Source organism: Canis aureus, chromosome 27, assembly GCF_053574225.1.
Source record: "Canis aureus isolate CA01 chromosome 27, VMU_Caureus_v.1.0, whole genome shotgun sequence".
In the NCBI taxonomy this organism is placed as follows: Eukaryota; Metazoa; Chordata; class Mammalia; order Carnivora; family Canidae; genus Canis; species Canis aureus.
Window position 1 is genome coordinate 7,291,822 of NC_135637.1, and position 24,965 is coordinate 7,316,786.

Below are 24,965 nucleotides of genomic sequence, written 5' to 3' on the forward strand. Positions count from 1 at the left end.
CAACAGTGCTCAATAAATAACTTTTTAAGTCCAAAAGGAAGGATGAAGTCAATATACTCCATTTATTCCAAAGCCACATCAGAAATTTATGATGCTGAAATTCCCAGGGCTTTCTTTTTTTTTTTTTTTTTTTTTTTTTTTTTTTCATGATTGCTACGTTTAATTCAATGGTTATACCCAATCCTGTCTTGTAAAAACAAAACACCCCTATCAAAACTACATTGTGATGTGAGTACAGGTTTCTCGTTTTTGATACAGCTCTAGAAAAAAGTTGGCACCAAATGCACATTAAAAAACGTTTTAAGGCTTAATGAAAATACGGACCAAGGATTCCAAAATGCAGCTTAGAGGTTGAGAACAGGATGCTGAGTTAATGAACCTTCCAAATACAGGCAGTCCCCGGTGTATCGAGCATTTCCCAAATATAAATGGCCACGTCCATCGGGCTCACAGGAGTAGAAGTCCTCTCCTGCTTCTCTGTGACCAGGCTACCAGACACCTAAACCCACTTCTACAGCCCCAGGGAGGGAAGGGCGGGGAGAGCAGGAAGGGAGGGCACCCATCTGTACTGCACAGAGGCTCCTGCTCAGTTCCCCTGTGCCTCCATCCCTACTTCTGCTCCCCACTTCCACCCAAGATCCCTGCTATGGACAGAACGAGGGAGCTCTTCCTCTCACTGGGTGGAGAGCGAGTGCAGGGGTGAAGCCACGGGAACCAGCACTACGACCGCAGCGTTCTTGGCAATTCAGCCTGGTGTTCACATATCAGTCTCTTGAATGTTAAAAACCACAAGACAGTCATAAGCGGTAGTTCATTTTTACCATTAGGACATCGTGTTAAGCAAAAGTCCAGGGCTTTCAATTTACCTATCCGAACATCTGAAATAAATTTCTGTTTTCAACACACAAAAAGTTATTCTAGGTCATATACCGCCAGCAATCATAAAACTTAAACTAACATCCTTTTGCTGAAATCAGCAGTGGGAATTCTGCTTGCAGGTTCCTATGTTTTGTTTGTTTTGTTTTTCTCTAAAAATTGCTTTATTTCCCCTAGACTATTTTTAAGTAAGTTGCTAGCAATGTCCTTCTTTTGGAGAGCCCCTGGTCTCTTTTCTTAGGGAAATATGCATGTGTGTATGGGTGTGTGGTCAGCAAACTCTGCATTTACAGAATCAAATACCTGTCACATTTGAAGAAAACAGTAATTATGAATTATGGATCGTTTCAAGAAGCAATACGAAATTAGCTCTTAGGCTTGTTTCTAAAGCTGGAGTGAATCTGTGACAAACTGCCTTTTGATGAATGATTTATGAAGTCCTTCTGAATTTGTCAGCACAGCCTGTGAATAAGTATTTGTTAGGTCAAATGAATTAAATTATAAAGAAATAAATTGTTTCTTTATAAAGAATAAAAATGCATGAGATCTGGTCATTGTAAGCCTAAATTTGAAATCTCTCCTTTACGGATACTTTTATACTAAATTGTGAAGGATGTATTTAAGCTTTCATGCCACAGGGCTACTAAAAATGACTACCACCGATTTTGTGAATGTGGAGATTTCAAAATGGGTGCAAGACATGTGACTCGCATGTATTTATAAGTGACTTATGTATTATAATACTGTGTTCCTAAAGTCACTATGGAAATTTGTAAAATTTGTATCTGTAAATAATATTATTCGTAAAAATGTAAAAATAATGAGCTGTAATTTTATATTATGTATTTATATTATTAAGTGTATATATTTCGACCCTACAAATTGGATACACGGCTAATGAAATGTAAAGGGATGCTTCAGGGTTCAGCAAAGCAGTGGGGAGGTTAGAACTCTGGCTTCTCAAAGTGGGGTTCGGCACCATTGCAAAGATGGTGTCTGTAGATCTTGAGGACGCACAGATGAAGTGTCCCAGAGGCTGAATGCTAGAGTGGGTTTCTTTGGAGAGAGTTGAGGCATCATGATCTCTGCTCCCCTCTTTTGCCTTAAGCTGGAAGTGGATTTTGTCTTAATCTGCATTCCTTCCAAACCAAATCCTGAGACAATTAGTGAAATACAAGTAGTTTAGGTAGGAAATGCCTCCAGGAAACTGGAACAGACAGGGGCATGGGGCAGGGGAAGGGAAGCAGCCAATAAAGGATACGCTGATCATTTTCTTTTAATGGAAATAAAATCGGCATATTAGGAAATTCACTCTTTTAAAGTGTACAATTCAATGTCTTTAGTATATTCATAAGGCTGTGCGGCCATCACTGCCAGGTAATTTTATCAACCCCAAAAAAAGAAACTGTGTACACATTAGCAGCCTCCTTGCTCCTCCCCAGCACTTCTGGAAACTACTGACCGGCTTCCTGTCTCTCTGGATTTGCCTGTGGTTTTTTTTTTTTTGTTTGTTTGTTTTTGTTTTTTTGTTTTTTTGTTTTTTAAGATTTTATTTATTTATTCGTGAGATACAGAGAAAAAGAGAGAGAGAGAGGCAGAGACAAAGGCAGAGGGAGAAGCAGGCTCCCTGCAGGGAGCCGGATACAGGACTTGATCCCAGGATCTGGGATCACACCCTGAGCTGAAGGCAGACGCTCAACCACTGAGCCACTCAAGCACCCCTGGATTTGTCTGTTCTGCTCATTTCCTGAACCTGGAACCATGCTGGGGTACCTGGGTGACTCAAAGTTGAGCGCCTTCCTTTGGCTCAGGGCGTGATCCCGGGTCCAGGGATGGAGGCCCACATTGGGCTCCCACGGGAGCCTGCTTCTCCCTCTGCCTGTGTCTCTGCTTCTCTCTCTCTCTCCCTCTCTCTAGTGTATCTCACGAATAAATAAATAAAATCTTAAAAACAAACAAATAGACATGGAACCATGTAGCATGTGGCTTTTTGTGACTGACAACTTTCACTTAACGTAGTATTTTCAAGGTTCATCCATGTTCTATGAATCACTAATTCATTTTTATGACTGAATAAGATTCCATCGTAGGGATAGACAGCCTTTTGCTTCTCCATTCATCAGTCAATGAACACTGGTCGTTCCTACTTCTTGGCAATTATGAGTGATGCGCCGTAAACATTTGCTCCATCCTTTTTGTGGACATGTATTTCTAATTATCTTGGACAAATAAACACCTAGGAGAGAGATTTCTGGATAATATGATACTGCATATTTAACTTTTTGAGAAACTGGCAATTTTTTTCCCCCAAAATGCCTGTACCATTTTCTCTTCCTACTGCCAATTATCCCACATCCTCACTGCCATTTGTTATTGCCTCCTTCTGTCCATAACCATCCTGCTGGGTGGAAGACGGCATCTCATTGTGGATTTGATTTGCATTTCCCTGGTGACCAACAATATTAAGCATCTTTTCATGTACTTATGGGCTATTTGTATATGTTCATTAGAGAAATGTCTACTCAAATCCCAAATGGCGTGGTTCTCTTAGAATAAAATTTTAATTTAGCTCTTTCATATCCTAATTAAAGAATATCTGAATTCCCAGAATCTTGGTCTCTGTCTTAATGAAGCTGTTGATTTGAGAATGAATTACATACAAAGTACTGAAGGTAGGAATTGAGTACAACTATTTTGAAACTGTACTCAAAAAAGAGTATCATTAACCATATCTCCAATTTGGATTTGTATGGTCAAAATGGACATATACATATACACACTTAATAGTAAAAATACATAATATGAGATTATCTTTTATATTCTATAATTATGTTAACAATAGTTGGTTAAAGAAATACTCTTGTACTTTAGAGTTGGGTATTAGGGCTCAAATGTAAAGTGCAGACCTCTTTTTAGGAAAATTTGTGCTATTCTGGGTATTTCCTCTTGGTATTTAATTAAGCCATATTCTTGGCCCTTAGAGCTGGACATGGGTTACAGATGTTTGCCAATTTCATTTTATAAAAAGCCAGCAGAAGCATCTTTCCAAATAAAAAGTTTCAGGAGACAAAACTCTCATGGTGAATAATCAAATCTTTTTTTAAGGTTTTATTTATTTATTCATGAGAGACACAGAGAGAGGCAGAGACACAGGCAGAGGGAGAAGCAGGCTCCGTGAGGGGAGCCCAATTCAGGACTCGATCCCAGGACCTGGGATCACAACCTGAGCCCAAAGCAGATGCTCAACCACTGAGCCTCAGGTATCATGAATAATCAAATCTTATCAGAATTCTCACCTACATCAGTGCCTCCTCTACTTCACAGGATGCCACAGTTTATTTATTTATTTTTTATTTTTTTTTAATATTTTATTTATTTATTCATGAGAGAGAGAGAGAGAGAGAGAGAGGCAGAGACACAGGCAGAGGGAGAAGCAGGCTCCATGCACCGGGAGCCCGACGTGGGATTCGATCCTGGGTCTCCAGGATCGCGCCCTGGGCCAAAGGCAGGCGCCAAACCGCTGAGCCACTCAGGGATCCCGGATGCCACAGTTTAACTGTATGAACAGCTGCCCATAAAGTTTAGAGATTTGTTTGCTGGCTGCACAGGGGATTTTCTTCTATTAGACTCTCTGTGTGTACACAGGAGACCAACTGCCTGGGCATCTGCCGATCTTAACCACTCCAGAGATCTTTCTCTTGCTCACTTCAAAAAAAAAAAAGAAGTAATAATTCAACCAATAGCAGACATAAAGTCTAATGAAGAGTCTGAGCTGCCAGGATGATGCAGGGTGCATATTAGTACAACGTGACAGTGGGTGTTTTTCTCAGCTTCATGCTTGCAGGAAGGAAACCCATTTCCCCCCCTCCATTGGAGTAGTGGACGGCACTCCAGCTGGATTGGAGCCAGGTGTGTGCGGATCAAAGCTTAGTCCTTGGCCATGAACAAGCAAGGACTTCACGGTAGGGAGCCTTGAAGCCATCCTTGTGTCCTTGGACAAAACAGAAAATAAGTGCTTTGGGTTCTCTCTACTTCCGTTTTGTCACCTAGGGCCTTTGGCCAAATGCTTCCAACATCTAGATATCAAACCCCTAATTGCAAGGGATTAGCTGTAAGTCCGCCTGCCACGCAAGAGGCCTTCTGAGGAGGAATGTGAGGAGGGAAAGTGTTTTATGACCAGTAATACTGTTTGGGTGGGAGATCTATACTTGCTACTCAGGAATTTAAAGCTTTTTTTCGGCCCTGATGGATCATCTCGCCACCTCCTGCATTAAATCCTTTGCCGGTTAAAATGAAATACTGGCTTTCACAGAAAATTTGCTTTTGTAGCTTTTAAAATTCTTATCTCTCGCTGTCACCACTCTATCGAGAGGCCTAGCTGGAAAATCTAACTTCCAGAGCTAACTCAGTGTATCTGTCTGATTGCCAGACTCCGCAGCCTTGTAGACTGATGGTTATTACCCACTTATCTGGGTTTCTGGAAACATTAGGCATTCCTTAATAAATGGGCATGTGAGGGCACTTTCTGTTTTCCTGCTCACCCATCCCTTGGATACCGTCATTATTTAAATGGTTCAGGATGATGTATCTCTGCATCCTATTCCAGCCTGCGGCGGGGGGGGGGGGGGGGGGGGCTGATACGTCTGCTCCTTTTACATTTTGATCCCAAAGATGCATGCATGTTTTCCATATCCTGCGGCCCAGAATTTAATCACAAGACCACATATTGTTGCAAGGGAGGTGGGAAATTCAGTGTTTATTCTGCACAGCCGGCTAAAATTGGGGGCTTTATTAGTGAAAAAGAGAGGATTAAGAATGCACGTACGTGGTGGCAGCTAGCAGCTCATCACAACTACACACTGGAGCCCAGATATAGCTGAGGGTGGGGTAAGTATACAGTGAATGAAATAAACCATTATGAATATTATTTTGTTAAGGTCAGTATTACCTGATACTGGCAGATATTCTCTGATCTTAAACAAATAGAAACCTCTCTTCACATCACCTATGAAGATTCCTGACATCTGCTATATTTCTGCAAAAGTGAATTTCACTGCAGAGGAAGTCAATTTATGTATACTGAGAAAACTACTATTTTCTAGAATATTTCTTTCAGACCTATCCAGTGGTTGGCAGAGATTAAAGAGTTTTCCAGATCAGGGCTGATGGAAGTCAGGAAGCTTCAGTCTGAGTGACTATGATACAACATTTCAGAACGACCGCATTCCCCGTTATTTCCCTACACTTGCAACAGCAGCACTCTGCCATCCAAGAAGTAATAGACTCTAGGGAGCCAGCTGAGTACTACTGAACCTTGTGATTAGGAGTGTTTTTTTTCAAGCTGGGAAATTGCAAGAATGCATAAAACTAAACAGGGAAGATGATGTATGAGAGAACAAATGGGCCAGATGTGTGCTTCCTGAACTTATATTTAGATATCAGACTCTTGTATCAATTTTCTTATCCTAAAAAGACACCCCCAAAATCTACTTCTGGGATGTCTGAGTCACTCAGTCGGTTAAGTGTCCAACGCTTAATTTCAGCTAGAGTCTTGATTTTAGGGTTGTGGGTTCAGTTCCCCATTGGGCTCCACACTGGGCATGGACCCTACTTTAAAAAAATTCATTTCTGTCAATGTTGTGCATTCCTATGCAATAGCCCTTTTCTCCTTTGAGTATAAATGCAGAATTTTAATTTGTGTAACAAATGGAAGTTTATTTTTATAAATTTAAGTAATATCCATGAGATGAAAAGGGTATTTAAAAAGATTATGTAGCATCTTATGAGTATGAAAACAAATCACTTTATTGGAATTACTTCCCAGACAAAAATATGTAACCATGTTTAAAATTTTTAAAAAGTAACCACTTTGCTTAATCTAAGTAACTTTGTAGTTTATCAGATTAATAATTTTGATGAACTGTTTGTTTCTTAAAAGAAAACAATCAAATAATTTTCTGGGTTTTTTAGAGGATACATTTACTTATTTTAGAGAGAGCAGAGGGAGAGACTCTTCAGCAGACTCCCCACTGAGCTTGGAGCCTGATGTGGGGCTCCATCTCACAACCCTGAGATCACGACTTGAACAGAAACCAGGAGTCCAACACTCTGTGACCCCCTGGGCACCCCCAAATAATTTTCAGCTTAGGGCTGGATTGACAAGTTTAGCTTTACAATTAGTTATCCAGGAGCAGGACTTTCATATATGAACAAAAATGCAATTACATTGAGAATATTACTGTGAGGGTTATCAATGAGCCTAAGAGAATAAATCCTTCATTAACCTCTCAAAATATGCATATTTGGGAATATCAGCTATAATATAAATGCTATGAGCTGTGTCAATGCCATCGCAGTCTACAGAATAGGAGAAAATTCTATGTGAATGCCCTTGGTCATCTGACCTGTGGCCATGAGAAGGTGACTCAAGGTTGTGCCGTCCCTTGGAGGTATTGGAATCAGGGGGCCAGGGTAGGGAAGTCTTGCTGGGGGTGGGGATCTCTCAGCTAAAGAGGAGAATCATGCCCCACAGTTGAGAGGGGGCAGCACCAGCCCTGGGTGGCCTAGGGGAATCTGGTTGGTGTAGCCAGGACGACTCAGCCAGGCCACTGCCGGGATCTGCTGAGACAGGGGTGCAGAGTGGGCTGGCCGTGGGCAGGACTCTGTGTATCCTATGTCATGGGGGCTGGAGAGGTGCTCATTCCTGGTGTGCGCAGGAGTGTAGATGGAGCAGTTCATGCTATTTACCTCTTGAAACAATTTCTGCCAACCCCAACTCAGGTCCCTCTGTATCTGCAAGTGGAAAAGTTACTGGGTGACGGAAGATCTCATCTCCTTTTGTAATTACTCACTGTTCTCCACTCACCGAGTTCCCATTAACTTGTTTCATTAGCTGCTTATCTGCCTCCATCTTACACCATTTAGAAACTTTGAAATTTCATCTCGGTTCCTCAAGAAGAAGAATTCTGATTATAATGATAGCTCAGGGCCTGGCAGGAGAAAATTGCACAATTCCACAATGTGAAATCATAATCTGTCCTTGCTCATAATTTTCCACAAGTGATCTATTTAGATATACATTTTTTTTCTTAAAAAAAAAACGCATTCCTTATTTTGCTTATTGGGTTTCTGGTAGCTAGTGCTCACATTTCTGATGACAACTTTCTCTGATGGAGACAATGAAGAAAATGGGTGCGGGAAAGCGAATGGCATAAATATTTGTGCATTAGCAGTTTTGTTAAAAAGCTGCCAGAAAGGAAGAAAAAGTTAAAACATCAGGGTGATAGAAATTGCAGCCACCTGCTTACCGGTTTATAAAGGAGGGGATTTGGGGGAGTCTGCTTCTTTGGGAAAAAAAAAGTCATTGACACATGGGCTGTTTGAGCTGTAACCAATGTCCCGAACCTCTAAACTAGCCCAGCCTGCATCGCTGTGTCTGCAGCAAGGGGCCACCTGGCAGTGGTCAGATTTCAGGGTGTACAGGTGTCCGACTGACACCATCTAAACAATGACACATCACCCAGACGTAGAGAGCCTGGAAAATCCACTGTGCGAACGGATTATTGATTTCAGTCCAGGGGACCTACTTGTAAGGAGCTGCTGTGACTAATTACAGTGTGTCTTGTAAAGCTGAGCCGAGTGGGGCCAAGCTGCTGGAGTCCTACCCTCGAAGGTGGCTTCCAAGGGTGTGAGTAAGCTTACGTGTGACAGGTGTCCTGCCGCCAGCCCAGAGTCAGTCTGTAAAACTGCTGCTATCACATCATCGGTGGGGGAACAGAGGAAGTACCTCTAGTTTTTCCATATTTGTGACATTATGCTCACAATGCCATGTGTGCATACCCTGAGTTGAGCAACTGAGGACAGTGTGCTGGAAAGATCACTGACATAAATCATCCTCCTCCCTGGCTTTCATGATTTTCCTTTTCTTCCTTAATCTGTACTTTCTAGTTTTGTTTCTAGGCAAATCCATATTGATGTATTAACTATTTTTTAAAGATTTTATTTATTTATTTGAGAGAGAGGGAGAATGAGCAAGGGGGAGAGAGAGAGCACGAGTGGGAGAAGGAGCAGAGGGAGAACCAGACTCTCCGCTGAGCAGGGAGCCCAATGTGGGGCTCGATCCCAGGACCTTGAGATCATGACTTGAGCTGAAGGCAACTGCCCAACCAAGTGAGTCATCCAGGCACCTGATGTATTTGCTATATTTAAAAATAAAATAAGTAAAAATGGTTTTCGAAGAAGGACAGGGGTTGCCAGTTTGCAAGGAGGAGACTGGAGCCTGTCTGGACACTCTGGTGTGTTCACATCTTCAGCTTCTCGCTTGCTGGATTGGAGGCTGGTGGGACACAGTGTTGTCCACCCGTCCACGATAGTGGCTCGTTCCTGTCAACGTCTACAGCCCTCCCACCAGCTCGTGCCTCACTTGACCTCACACTTTGTTTTGTTCTCTTACCAGTAGCAGACGCATGAATGGTTGTTGAGGAATCATAACTACAGCAGAAGCATCTGAATGAGTGTGACTATTATTTCCTGAGGTCTCTGCAGAGGGTCAGCTGTCACCGTGACCAAAATAAGCTCACGGAGGCTCAATTCCACGTGGGTGAGTCCCACACCATGTCTGAGCCCTCCATGATAAGCAGATGGCATTTTTGCCAAACTGGTAGCAGCACAATGCATGCATTTTCCATATCATGCTAAGGATGTATTTGACAGAGTTATCAAACTTATTATCATGGCCATGTTTGCAGCTCATGGTGAACCACCCCAAGCTCTTTCAATGACTGGGAGGGAGGTGATTTGTCCCAAAATGATCGGGTTTAATCTGGAAAATTCAAGAAGAGTGATAACAGAGTTCTAAATCATGCCTGCTTGGTTGTTTATTTGTCTCTAGTATAAAAAAAAAAAAAAAAAAAAAACCCTCTTTGAGCCTAAAAGGGCTTTGTAGGTTTTTTATTTGATCAAGGAATTTTTTTAAAGATTTTTATTATTTATTTATTCATGAGACACACACCAAGAGAGGCAGAGACCTAGGCAGAAGGAGAAGCAGGCTCTCTGTAGGGAGCCCGATGTGGAACTCGATCCCAGGACCCCGGAATCAAGACCTGAGCCAAAAGCAGATGCTCAACCACTAAGCCACCCAGGTGTTCCACTCAGGGAATCTTGAAATAATTCTATCTGTCCACAACTCCAAACCAACTTCATTTAAAGAATTCTTATCCCCTCACTCCCCCAAATGTCTCTTTGGCTGCTGCTATGACTGTGTTGGTGACCCCCAAGTTCCCAAGTGCAAGTGCTATTGCCTGAGGTGATGTTGTGAGGAGGTGGGGTCTTTGGGAGATGATGAGGTCATGAGGGTGGAGCCTCATGAGTGGGATTAGTGCCCTTGTAAAGGAGACCCTAGAGAGCTCCCTCACTCCTGCCTCGTGAGGACACAGGGAGAGGAAGGCATGCATGAGCCAGGAAGCAGCTTCAACAAACACGGAATTTGTGGGCACCCAATTTTGGACTTGCAGCCTCCAGCACCATGAGAAATGAGTGTCTGCTGCTTGCGAGCCACTCTATGCCATTCCATTGCAGTAGCCCAAACACACTAAGACAGACGCTAAGCGATAGATGTGGTTTTATGGTGATCATGTTTAATGTGGACAAGGAGCTCAATTTTGGGGGTGAGACATGACCAGAAGGGGAGCATCTATGAAATGCAACCTTCGATTAAGAAAGCAACCAGCCTCCCCCTGTGCTGTTTCTCTGAGGGCAGAGTGACTATGAATAATTAGTCACTTTAATTGGTGCTCCTTAATAAGCCCTTCGGATAGTCAGCTCTCCCACACGAACTTTCTTCCTTCAGCTCATCCCCGATTGGAAATCTGTTTTTAAAATTACTCAAAATGACTGTCTCCTGCCAACAGCCAGCAGCCATTCTGGTCTTCTCCCACCTTACCAGACCTGACGATGTTGGGCTAAGCACATTCCCGACCCCAGGGATCAATGGTGACTGGTCTAATCCAGTTACAGTAATGCTGTTGTCCTCCTGGTTTTTGGCCTCGGGTCACATATGACTCGTTTTAGGATGAGAAATAAGAAGTCAGAACTGGTGGTGAGCTTGGAGCAAGAATTCTCTGCCTGATTTAAGAAAAAAAAAAAGATACACAAGGAGATCTTTTTCATCCATCTAATATCCGGTACTGCTTTGTGTGAGGGCTGTGCAAATGTGATGTCTGGCTCTCAGGCAACAGTTTTGGGATCACGAGGCATCAAACATGAGAGGGGCGATAGCAAGTTGACTACATTAGGAAGAAAGAATGGGAGGAGCCTACATTCCTGATAACATCTTTTGGAGACCACTAAACCAGCCTGTGATAGCCACTGCTGGACATTTCATTATATCCGTGACAAACGGTTTTGTATTTTTTTAAATTTTATTTATTTATTTGAAAGAGAGGGAGAGGGAGAGAGAGAGATCACAGAGATAGAGGGAGGGGGAGAAGCAGATGCCCCACTGAGCAGAGAGCTAGATGTGGGGCTCAATCCCAGGACTCCAGGATCATGACCAGAGCTGAAGATAGACACTTAACCGACTGAGCCCCCCAGATGCCCCAGTGACTTTGTATTTTAAACCATTCTAAATAGTTTTCTGACCCTTCCCCCAAGCACAACATGGAAAACATACCCCCTGGTGTTGGTTTTAATTTTTCAGTCTATTAATAAGGTGATAACATTAATCAATGTTGAAAAACTAAGACAATTTTGCATTCCTGGAATAAACCTGAGGGGGTGATGACGAATTACCGTGTATGCATATTGTTGGCTTAGATTTGCTATATATGTTTAAACCTTTCCCTCTATTTTCATGAACTCTTAGTATACGTTCTTTGTTTTTATGAAATGGGTGGCAGGTTTGGTATAAGGATGATGCTGCCCTCATATCATGAGTTGGAAAGGAAGTATTCTCTTCGATCTTCTAGAAGAGGGTGAATAGAATTGCTATTATTTCTTTCTTAAATATTTATAGAATTCACCAATGAAGCTATCTGCACCTGGAATTTACTTCATGGGATGGTTTTAAACACATATTCCAGTTCTTCAGTAAACACAGGGATATTTAGTGTCTCTGTTTCTTTCTGACTGTGCTTTGATACTCTGTCTTTCAAGGAACTTATTCCAACTACATTTTGTTGAATGTACAGGCTTGAGGTTAGCACTTCCTGCAGATTCCCTCACGATCTGTGGAACCTGCAGTCAGCTCATCCCTCTACTTGCTCACACTGGCAACACGTGTCTTCCCTCTTTCTTCCTCATCCGTCTAACTAAAGACTTGCCATTTTGTTTATCTTCTCAAAGAGCCAGCTTTTGTTTCATTGATCTTTTTCCTCTGCTTTTCCTTCACAATTTTATTGGTTCATATTCTGATCTTTATCATTTATTCTGCTTGCTATGGATTTCATTTTATTTTTCTTCCTCAATTTTTGTCTCCATTTCTCAAGGAGAAAACTGAGCTCATTAATTCAAGAACTTTCTTTTTTGCTAATATAGGCATTGTCACAACCAACTTGCCCTGAAATAATAATCTTCCCAATGTCAAACCGATTTCAACATCTTGCTTTTCAATTTGATTCAGCTTAAAATTTTTTCTAATGTCTGGTCTGGGTGATTCTTTAGAATTGTGTTATTTAATTTCCAAATAGTTGGGAACGTTTCAGAGATCTTTCAGAGATCTTTTGATTTCTAGTTCAGCACCGTTTTGGTCAGAGAATAGAATTCATATTATTTCAATCTTTTTAAATCACTTGAAGCTTTCCCGATGACCCAGAATATGGCCTATATTGGTAAATGCTCTGTGAGTACTTGAAAAGAACATGTTTTCTCTGTGTACCCATTATCGGAAGAGAGTTACTGGAGCCTCACTGTCTCTCTTCCTCTGTATTTCTCCTTCTCTCTCCATCTCTGTCTCTCTTTCTTTCTTTTCCTTCTGACTCCAATTCACAGATAGCTCTAGATGACACCAAACAGACCAGAGCTTTAGACTGTGGCTTTGCAGCAGGAGCAACCCACAACGATCTCTTTCAGTAGACCACAGAGTCCTTAGACTTCAGGTCTCCAGACTCCCCGCTATGCCGGGAAACCCTTCCTGATGCTGCAAGTATCTCCTTTAACCTCATTTTCTTTCTAATTTACCATAATGTAGACTCAAAATAAAGATTAAATTATTTACCATTATATTATTGAACACTTTTGTTTCTTGTTCTTAATTATGAAAACTAATGAGTAGAACATTTCATCTTCCCCTAAGCATATAAGATTATTCAATTTGATTTTTATTTATGAGGTCTAGAATTATTCTCTTCATGGTTAATTGTCCACACTACAGAAAAAAAAAAGTTTCCCACATCATTACAAAGTTACCAAAATCTCATTTATTAGTAATCATTTATATTAATAATAATTACTAAATTAAATATGCCAGCTCTTACCAGTTTTATCTCAGGCCTTCCCAAGTCCTCTGCTTCCCAGAACCAGGGGCAGAGTCAGGATTTATCAAAAGAATTAAATCTAATCTAATTTCCCTCATTGAGGCCAGTTCTTGGGAACCTTCATTTATGATCTGACTGCATACTGAGACGAATTTGTAAATACTATATGGTTGCAAGGAGATGGCTGTCAATGGCATGGTTTTGCACCAGCTCTCATCCTCCCTCTGAAATGGCTCATCCTTTGTGCTGCCCCCAGCGAAATGGCCACTGTCAGAATCCTGTATCATGTACACCAGTATTTAGAGTAGATTCACCTTCCTGGTGTCAAATGATCCATAGCTGTGGCCTTCCTAATGTCCTGTGGCCACTTCCACCCTTGATGAAAGGTGGGCTTCAGTTCTAGAATGTCAAAGTCCAGAATATCACCTTTCCCCCCAGAAGTCAGCCTTGGACTCAGAATTGGCTGGACTACAGAGTCGTGCCCAAAGCACAGTGTCTCTGGACCATCAGAGCTTTAGCCTTCCCAGCAGTGCTGCAAGGACCACAGTGAGCAGTGCCTCTGCTTCTATCTCTTCTTTCTCCAAGATATTCACATTCAATCTTCAGACTGGAAAAAAGTTATTCTAAGAATCGGACATCAGCACACACAAATACATATATAAAGACAGAAAAACATACACTTTTCATTAACATTCCAGGCATCCTGAATTCAAATGCCCCTGGTGCCAGGTGGGCAGCACAGGTGATGCCAGGTCCAGACCTGTGGGAACCGGAGGACGTGGCCTCTTGGTAAGGACACTGCATAGGGATAAATATTGACTTTGGTCCCCTTCTGCTGAACGAGGGTCGACATATCCTGCTGCTTGGTTTGACCTCCAGTGAGTCCCCAGGGATGCCTGGGCAGGGGTGGTGGTGGCCAAGGGCCAGGGGTTCTCTCATTCCCACTCCAGGGCCACAGTGACCTGGCTGTGATGTGGAAGAGAGCTGCCCTGTCACACTGGACTCCCAGGAGAACCAACACCTTACTGTTTTAGGCCAAGAAGACTCCAGAATTTATGAGTTGCAGCAAGTGACATTTATTACTCTAGTAAAGAAGGCTTCTTCCCCACGACTTTTCACAAGCCCATTGCCTTAGTCTGTTTGGGCTCCTATAACAAAATGCCATAAAGTAGGTGGCTAATAAACAAGAGAAATTCACTGCTTACAGTTCTGGAGGTTAGAAGGTCCAAGATAAAGGTCCTGGCAGATGTGGCACCTGGTGGGGGCCCCTTCCTCACTGATGGTTGTCTTCTCACTGTCTCTTACGTGGCAAGGGGGCTTTCTTGATACACCCCTCTTCCCCACTGACTGTCCATGATCTAATTGCTTCCCAAAGGCCCCAGCTCCTAAAATCATCTCAATAATGGTTAGGATTTCAACATGGATTTAGGAGGCATACACCAACACTCTGCAGACCAGAGCACTCATTCTAGCCAACATAGACATGAGCATCATGCAGACAGTGGGTGCTGAAGATGGGATTTCTGATCCAGCCACCGTGTCCAGGTGAGAGAAGGAAAGCCCTCCAGTCTCTGAAAGACATGGCCCATTTCCAGGACAGCTTTTCTCCCAGTTCCGAGGGGCACAGGGAGCTCCTGGGTGAAGCGTGATGAATCATGTCCATGTGGGAGAGGCAGATTTAATAAATCATTATAAACTTCTACCAATGTTAGCTGAACCGTAAATACAGCTGCAGCCAGAGCCTGACATTTCACACATCTTAAATGAGAAATAATGGCCTTTTACCCATAAGTACAATAAAATAGCAGAGATTTTCTCCAATTTTCTGCTTCTCTCATTTCAGACATAGAGTTAGTGGCTGCTATGTGACACGGACTGTGCACAACACGAATAGGCCTGCAATCTGAACGACACAAAGTCTCATTCAGGTATGGTGGAAGGGGGCCATGGTGGGGGCTGCCTGGGTGACCGTGGGGACCCCAAATAGGAGCACTTAGCAAAGCAGAGGGGCACAGAAGAGCTTCTGACCAGAAGGGAATTTCTGATTACAGGAAGCATGGAGGGATGAAAATCTGAAAAAAAAAAAAAAATCAAACAGATGGGGGAATTGGAAAATAATCCAACAAAACTACCCGCTTCCCCACCCCAACCACTTGGGGACACCACTGAAATCTTACACTCCCTGACAGTTGGTGCCAATGCCGCTTTTGTTCCTTTTAAAACAACTCGACACTCCCCTGACATCACTAAGATGAGAACGACTCTGCGGGCCACGTTAGTGCCGCGTGTTGCAGAAAAAGACCAGCAGCACCTGGAACTTCTGAACCCCCTGAGATGATGATGACTCCATCCGCCCATGAAGATTTGTGAAACGTACCGACGAGCATCATAGTCACCGTGGCCTCTAAAATGCAGCCCGGACTTTCAGGGCAGTTTTAACAGGAAATGAGTTGAGAGAAATAAAGACTCCAGGGCCATTTCTCTATCTTAATGGAAGGGTGATTTAATAATATTGTCTTCAAAGGTAGCATTAACATTTCATGAAAGGACAGGGCGAACCCACTGAAATATGAATACAGAATACATGTGCCTGGAGACAAAATGGGTACAGAAGGTAATTTGTAAGAGGTGTCTCTCTCTTTTTCTGTCTTTTATTTAACAGAGACAACCATGCGAAGTAACACAAGGTGCTCGTGGAGAGAGAGAGAAAAAAAAAAAAAACCTGCCTGTTTTCTTGGTTATAAGAAATTTAGCGAGTTTGGTCTGATCAGAAGGTCTCAGGGTAAAGAAAAGAAAATCAACTAATAATTTTTAAAAAGAAGAAAAAACATGTAGTGATTACTGTCGAATGACATTTCCTCTTGGTCTGGCTGGGGTGCTGGCTATGCTAGGTCTTGCTGACCTGCAGATAAGCATGTGAAGGTTGTGTGCCTCCCCTGGCATCTCAGACTAATTCCCATCCTTGAAAGCCAGCTTCTGTGCCAACTCTCTGGGGAGCTCCTGGGGTCTTGGGTGTAAGCAAGTTCATCTGGAGAGTCGGGGGCAGGGCTCTGGTCTTGCCCTGAGGGCTGCTCTCTCTGGGGGTCCCACCAGCAACCTCAATCATAGTTGGAAGGGTTTTCCCGAGACTCAGATTATGTAGCAATCGACTTCTAGTTCCATTTTTTTCCTTCATGTTGTTTATTCCGCGTTTAGTTCTGATCCAACTGGAAGTTTTTCCTGGGTATGGTGTGAAGAATGGAACTAATTATATCTCTTTCTTCAAAGAACTATTCACTTCCTACAACACCATTTTTTTATGAAGAGGTATTTTTGCTGCATGTTTTGAAATACGTTAGCCGGGTACTAGGAAATGATCTGTGCTAGGGGTATTCTGGACTTCTAGTCCATCCGTTGATCTGACTATTCACGTGCCAGCCCTCAGGGCTCCTTTTAAAGCAAACAAACAAACAAACAAACAAAACCACCTGCTAGGTCTAATCTCCTCTTTAGTCTTAATTCTTCAGGATTTCCCTGACTATTCTGTGTGTTGATTTTCTATATAAAATCCAATGTCAGTTTGTCACTGCAAGAAAAATTCATAAACATTTTTTATTGAGATCACATTAGAGAAGAAAATTAAAACACTGATGGTGTCCTGATATCATACACAGAACGAGAGAGAACACATCTATCTGTTCAAGCGGGCTTTGTCTTTAGGGGTGTTTTACAGTTTTTTGCGTATTGGCTTTGAACATTTCTGCTTATGTTTATCCTTAAATATGTATCTACCTTGTTACTATTATGAATGAGGTTTATGGATTCATTTCTACCTAGTTATTACATCTTTATATAACTGTTATTGATCTCTGTATGTTAATCTCTTGTTGCTATGTTGCTGGATCCTTCTAGAATTTGAGTTGATTTATCATTGGCTCACTAGGTATATGATTAGGTCCTCGGCAAATGGAGTTTTATTTTTTCTTCCCTGTTTTTATGCCTTTAATTGTTTCCGTTACTCTAATTGCCTTGACCAGTGTCTCAGGAACACTGTTAAATACAAAGGAAATGGTGGACATTCTTGCCTTGTTCACGATCTCAGTGGGCATCTCTCTAGGATTCTCTTATTCTGCAAATTATTGGCTTTAATATGGAGAGCTGGATCCACCTTTTTAACTTTCCCCACATTTTATATTAAGAGTATGTGTTAAGGGCAGCCCCGGTGGCTCAGCGGTTTAGCGCCGCCTTCAGCCCAGGGCGTGATCCTGGAGACCCCGGATCGAGTCCCACGTCGGGCTTCCTGCATGGAGCCTGCTTCTCCCTCTGCCTGTGTTTCTGCATCCCTCTCTCTCTCTCTCTCTCTCTCTCTCTCTCTCTCTCTCTGTGTCTCTCATGAATAAATAAATAAAATCTTAAAAAAAAAAAAAAGAGTATGTGCTGAGTTGTGTGAATGTCTTGTCGAGCGTCTATGGAGGTAAACAGTCTCCATTTACCCCCCAACACACATACAGAAGAAGAGAAGAACAAGGCAACCCCAGGAGAAGAAGCTCATGAGTCAGGTGAGGTGGGAGTCTCCAGGCCAGGGAGCTCCGAAGGACAGAAGTTGCCTCTGGACTGTCTCGTGCTGAGGGACTTTGCAGAATGCAAGCTGTTACAGTGTCATCCAAATAAAACTTGGCTGTGCCACTGCCATCTTGCCACCATTTTTCCTTGATCAGCCCAGAAATCCTTCAAAGTCCTCACTCTCCCTAGATTCTCCCTTCTGCCTCTTGTGTTTTTGAAGTAGTTGAGAGTCTTCAAGAATTATTGAATGCCTTTTCAGGTATTTCTTTGAAAATCTGCACTTTGGTCTATTACCCTATTTTGGAAATCCTGGCTTTTGGTCCATGCTTCCTGTTTGACACGTGTTGAGCATCTTTTACAGACAAGAGTGCAGCATCACAAGGGCACCTACTTGCTGGGATTAATACTTAATCCTTGGGTGAGATCTTACCCTGTGTCCTCATGAAATCCTCTCCAAAAGAAATCTATGAACACATGCTAAGTTTGTAGAGGCTGAGCCTTAGACAGAAAGGGAAGAAATCTTAAAGCGGCTTGGAATGCTGGCAGGTGTGACACCATGTCTCATTGACAACTAAGGATTTTTTAAAAAATACTTTTTATTTATTCATGAGAGACACAGAAACATAGGCAGAGGGAGAGGCAGGGCTCCTTGGAGCCCAATATGGAACTTGATCCCAGATCCTGGGATCACGCCCTGAGCCAAAGGCAGACACTCAACCACTGAATCACCGAGGCATTGCAACAACTAAGGATTTGATAGTCCTCTTTGAAAAAGAGTGGTTTGGATGTTCCCACATCTGCTCATAGTCTTTTGTTTCTTCCTTTGTGTGTCTTGGGGACTATCATTCTTTATGGGCATAATTATGTTGGAGAGCACTTAGGTATACAGCAATAAAAACAAACAAACAAACAACAAAACCTGTGAACTGCATACTTGAGAGGCATTTAAAGAGATTTTCAATATCCATTTTCTACAGAGAGTTTTCCACTTGTGTTCTGAACTTAGAGAAACCATACACCTGTTTAAGACATGACCCATGATTATGTAAGTGTATGAAACATGGTGGAAGAAAAGAGATCAATAAAATGTGTCCCTACTCAAAAGAGCTTTCACGCTAAGAGAGAGCATAGTTGACATCTTAGAGAGTTTTATCTTGGTAACTAACTGGTCTGGAGTGGTTTGGTGTGGTTGATGCCTGTGGAGAAGCCAGTGGGTGTAGGAATGAAGAAGGATGAGTGATGGCATAGGGGAGCAAGAGGGAGGCCACACCAGGAGGCCTGGTAGATTGTACAGAGGTGTATGAATTTTACTATAAGCATAAAGTGGAATCTGTGGAGGATTTGAAGCAGGGAGAGACGATACCTGGCATGTTTCAAATAGATCACTGGGCTGTTCTGTGGAGGCTGGCTTGTAAGCTAGATCTTGGTGAACAGGTGCCTGTGTTGAAAGATTTGGAAAACAGGTTAGCGATATGGCCTAAATTCAAGTCAGGATGTGTGTTTCTTTTTAATCTCTGCCTCCTGCACCCCTTCTTAGGCTGCTGACAGTGGGGGACAGCTGTGAGAGATGTGGATTATTTTTATTATTATTATTATTATTTTTATTTATTTATGATAGTCACACAGAGAGAGAGAGAGAGAGGCAGAGACACAGGCAGAGGGAGAAGCAGGCTCCATGCACCGGGAGCCCGACGTGGGATTCGATCTCCAGGATCGTGCCCCGGGCCAAAGGCAGGAGCCAAACCGCTGCGCCACCCAGGGATCCCGAGATGTGGATTTTAATGATTCAAGTCCCAAGAAGACAGATGCCCTGATCAGCACCATAGGAACAAAATCAGGGCCCCAGGTGGGAGGGCATGCAGGATGCACTCCAGTCTCTAGGCCAGCAACATGCCTGCCAGGCAAAGCATGCTCCCAGATACGAAAGAAATACTGGGGAGCTACTTTCTGGAGCTGTGGATCTGTACTCAGTTACCAGGCTCACGACAAAGCCTCATGAGGAAAGATATATTAACATGGCTTGGGGGAAATGCTTGTTTTTTTTGCTGCCTTTCTGCTGTCCCAGTAAGGGAGTGTCTCTGAAAAAAGGAGTCAGGTAACTTATGTAAGTGTGTGGGTGTAGCCCTGACTACACAGCTCCTGCATCATCTGTCACACACAGATGTGTCTGTGGGGCTACAAGGAGTTCCCAAAACAGGATCGGCAATGGTCAGGGGCACTAAGGCTCAGTGACAAACTCTAAGTCCCAGAGATATCTTGATGTGGAGGAAAGACTCAGAGAGAGAAAGCTCTATCCCTCAGTAAGCTAGTTGTGCAAATGAGTTTCAAAGATCCATACCTTTTGCCAAATGTCCTGAAACTTCCACAGTGCACAGTCTTTTGGGACCACCTGGCCCCAGGCCTGCAATCTGGGGGGATTGTCTCATGTCAGAACCAGAGGATTATTTCCCTTTAAACGTGAACCCCTTGGACTGTGGCTTTCCGTGAGGGAGGTGTACACATCATAATCAGGCTATGCTACGTCGACGTTGCTGGCATCTCTGTCACCTTACCCTGCCTCCCGTTGATCTTGCCTGCATATGTTCCTCTAGGTGGGGTGGGTGGGCACTTCTTAAAGAGCTTTCAAGCTGCTAGTGGAAGAATGTGGAATTCTAACAGGTGCGCAAATGGTCATCTTGGGACTGACTGTATGAGAGTAACAGGGTCTTGCATTGTTCGCAAAAGACATTTATACTTACTCGTGTGTGGTACACCCATGGATTGCTGGCAAATTTGCACTTGGAAAAGGGTAGTTAGAACAAAGCATTAGTTAATAGCTAAGCAGTCTCCTTAAACCATCCTGTGGAATTACCCGCTGGGGGCTGTTTGGATGCCTGACTTGAGGACGCGTGGCGATCTCACTTCATGGAAGCCTTGCATAAGGTGAACTCGGAGCAGATTCTGAAGGAGAAGGAAGTGTTCCCACAGTGAGGTCCTTAGCCAGGTGATTTCTCCCTGAGCAAAAACCAAGTTATCAGGGACCTGGAGATACATCTGAAAATGAAGCAAGAATTTGGAATCCGATTCAGGAAAAATAAATATGTGCATTCTGGCAAATGAACATAGATTTTAGTTGTATCTGCTTAGGATTGTGACAGTATGAATAGGTAAGACTTTGTTTAGAATTTCTGGGATCACATAGTCATAAAGCATTCACTGATGCTGCATAATGCAGACTATTTTCATATGATGTTCTCTCATATTCTGCTCCAATTTAGCAGCTCTCCAATTTCTTCTAAGGCCTAATATGCTACGGTTGCCCTAGTTGGCCAAAAAGTTTACCAATTTTTAAATTGCTGTTTCATTACAGATTTTCAGTAGAGCCTCAAAAAGTGAAATGGGCTTTTTTCTAACTCACCCCCATCCCCTCCTGCCCCTAACACTTTCCCCACCACCTTCTTCCTCCTTGAAGCCCTGAACAAGGAGGATGCTGTCCTAATGTCACCTCATTTCCTCCCCTCCCAAAGTGCCACCACTATAGAACCATGCTGTTAACTCCCGATCTAGTTTAGGTCTTAGGATAACCTAGGGATTGTTGCTGATACTGTCTCCATTTCATGGATGTAGAATCCGAGGCCTAGAGAAATCAAGACTGTGCTCATGGTCACTCCTGTGGGTTGAAAAGATCCATTCAAGTCCTAACCCTGAGTACTTGTGAATGTGGCCTTCCCTAAAAACAGTCTTTGAAGGTAGAATTGAGTTTGGGTGAGGTTATGAAGGTGGACCTTACGCTACTATGACTGGTGTCCGTATAAGAAGAGGGAATTTGAACATTGATCAGAGATGCACAGATGGAAGATGATGTCGAGACCCACAGAGGGATGGGGGAGAAGATGACCCCATGATGACCAAGGCAGAGATGCCAGTGATGCAGCCACAAGCTAAGGAATCCCCAGGCTCCCAGAAACCCAAGGGGAAAGGCAGCACCTTCTCCTGGAGTCTTGGGAGGGAACCTGGTTCTGATTGCAGACTTCCAGCTTCTAGATCTGTGAGAGAATACATTTCTGTTGTCTAAAGTCTCCTGGTATTTGAAACTTTGTTACAGCAGCTAAGAGAACTAATACAGTCATAAAACTAGTAAGTGACTTAGTTGGTTAAGCATCTGCCTTGGCTCAGGTGGTGATCTCAGGGTCCTGGGATTGAGTCCAGCAATGGGCTTCCTGCTCAGCGGGGAGTCTGCTTCTCTCTCCCCCTCTGCCCATTCCCCCCTGCTCGTACTCTCTCTCACTCTCTCAAATGAATATATAAAATCTTTTAAAAAGAAAAGTGCCAGAGAAGTAAATAACACATGGTTTCCCCAGATCCCACTGCCTATGCCTTATACCCAGAACACGCTGCCTGTTTGTTGAGCACCTTCCCATCCAGACCATTCATTTGCATTCACTTTGACAGGTGGATGTGGGGCTTTTAAGACAAGGAACCTGCCTTATAGACAGGTTGGAGAAAGAATAATAGATCCAGAAAATATTTATTGAACAATACAAAAGTTAAACCAGTACCTGCATAGAATTTTTGCAAGTAGCTAAAAATGACTTTGCAATTTTCAGCGACTGGGGATCCTTAGCATATGCAAGGAAAAATCAGTCCAAATGCCACATTTCATTAAACCAATAACTGATCAAAAGCCCTTGCTAATTCCCTCAATAGGCATTAATTCATATCTCTTCAAGGATTTGGAAGTGGAGGATTGAGTTTCTTGGAGTGCACAGCCGTCATAAATTAGTTCTTGTTATTGACTCACTGTGTTTTCCTTGACTGTTGATATTTGTCTTTCTAATAAAACAAGCCATTGTGAAGACCATGAATTGCATATTGTTTTACATTCTAGCATAGTTGTATACATTGCTCTCTGAATTTACATTTTTCCCAGCAGCTGCACTACAGTATTTCCAAGATCCACTTGACATGCCCAAGACCTATGTGGTGGTTAATAAGTATTTGTTGTGTGAATTAATGCTGGCACATGTTCTTTTGAAGTGATCCAAATACCAACATAGTACCCATTCTGAGTCCTCTTTATTTCTTGATGTAGATCCATTGTCTTCTTCCAATATGAGATCTTCTCTCAGATGGAGTTCCTCGTTTCCTGCAGTGAAGTCTTGTGATGAATCCTTTCAAGCTTCTGTAAATCTGAAAATGTCCTTATTTCTCCTTCAGCCAAAAAACACACATTTCTGGATATAAAATTGTAATTTAACATCTTTTCTTTCTGTTGTTTGAAAATGGTACCCCACTGTCTTCTCATTTGCATTTTTTTAACAAAGACTATGTTGTAATTCTTAGAATTCTTGTTTCCATGTAATATTTCTTTTTTACTCTGACTCTTTCTAAGATATTTTTCCTTGTCGCTAGTTTTGGGTAATGTAACTATGATATTCTTTTGTGTGGTTTGCTTCACGCTTCCTGTGAGTGGATTTTATTGAGCTTCTTGGGTTTGTGGATTGATGCTTGCATCATAGAATTTATTCAAACATTTTTGTTCCTACTCCCCTATTTCGGGAGCTCCCCTTAAACCTTCACTGGGCTACATCTCCTACAGATAATGAATCTGTATTCTGGTTTTGCTTTTGTGTGTGAGTGTGCGAGTGCGCGTTTGTGTTTTTTCCCCTTCTCTGTGGTTTACTTTGGATACTGGGGATACTTTGTCACCAAGTTTGCTGAATGTCTCCTCTGCCTTGTCAAATCTGTCATTCTGGGCCAGGGCATGTTTGTTTCAGCTCACTCATTGTAGCTATACCATCTTTACAATGTTTCTTAAGAATGTATTTATTTGAAGTGTCTGGATGTCTCAGTGGTTGAGCACCTGCCTTCAGCTCAGGGCATGATCTTGGAGTCCTGGGATCAAGTCCCACATCGGGCTCCCCACAGGAAGCCTGCTTCTCCCTCTGCCTGTGTCTCTGCCTTTCTCTCTGTGTCTCTCATGAATAAGTAAATAAAATCTTTTTTTAAAAAAAAGGTTGTATGTATGTATGTATGTATTTATTTATTTACTTAGAGAGAGCACAGGGGGTGGGGACAGAGGGAGAGAAAGAATCTTAAACAGACTCTGTGCTGAGCATGGAGCCAGATGTGAGGCTCCCTCTCATGATCCTGAGATCATGACCTGAGCTGAAACCAAGAGTCAGATGCTCAACCAACCTAGCCACCCAGGTGCCCCCCATCTATACAATTTCAACTATAATCCTTGTTTCTATTTCTCTCATTGTCATATAACATTCTCAACCTTTCTCCTACATTTTTTTTAACATACTGAATAATTTTTAATGCCTTTCTTGTCTAAAGCCTCATACCTCTGTCAGTTTCAGGTCAGTTTTGATGAATTGACATTTCTTCTCATTGTGTGTCATGTCTTCCTGCTTCTTTGCACTGACCGCTAATATTTGATTGGATGCAAGATATTATGAAATTTATCTTGCTAGGAGCTAGATTTTTTTTTCTTAAATTCTATAGATATTCTTTAGAGTATGTGTGGAACACAGAGCATTTGGGAACAGTTCAATACTTTTGGGTTAGTCTTTTAGGTTTTACTAGGCAGAGTTGGAGCAGCATTTAATTACTCCACAGGAGGGAGTGAAAACCATCCTCAGTGCTTGACCCTATCTCTCTTTGAATTAAGTTTTTCTGTTTATCTGATGGGACAGATATTATCTCAAGCTTCTGTGTGCTCTCATGGTGCTGTTCACTCCAGTCCTTGCGTGCGAGTGTGTGAGTGTGCGCGTGTGTGTTTTTCCCTGGCCTCCATCTGTTGTTGCCACAGGTGTGTGCCAATCCATTTTCTGCTGAGCCCCTGCAGGGACCTCCCCACACCTCTCCGGAGGTCTCTCTGTGTGCCCTGGTTCTTCATTCCCAGGACTCAGTTTTGTTTCCTCAATCAAGACTGTCACAAGCACTCTCCTGTCGCCTAGAGCTCCCAAGGGCAATGTCCAGGGGCCATTTCAAGGCTTTCCCTTTTAATTCCCTTTCTCTCAGAAATGACTATCCTGAGGCACCTGGGTGGCTCAGTGGTTGAGCGTCTACCTTTGGCTCAGGTCATCATCC

At 42.7% G+C, this 24,965-nt stretch overlaps 1 long non-coding RNA gene across 1 annotated transcript in view; it reads left to right on the plus strand.

Moving 5' to 3' along the window:
- The window catches only part of LOC144299712 (uncharacterized), a 48,609-nt gene extending 30,908 nt beyond the window's left edge, over positions 1-17,701 (plus strand). Inside the window, exons 3-5 of the long non-coding RNA XR_013366373.1 lie at positions 14,045-14,135; positions 15,190-15,274; positions 16,009-17,701. This is a non-coding gene — a long non-coding RNA (uncharacterized LOC144299712). The remainder of the gene's footprint in view (positions 1-14,044; positions 14,136-15,189; positions 15,275-16,008) is intronic.
- Positions 17,702-24,965: the final 7,264 nt, after the last annotated feature.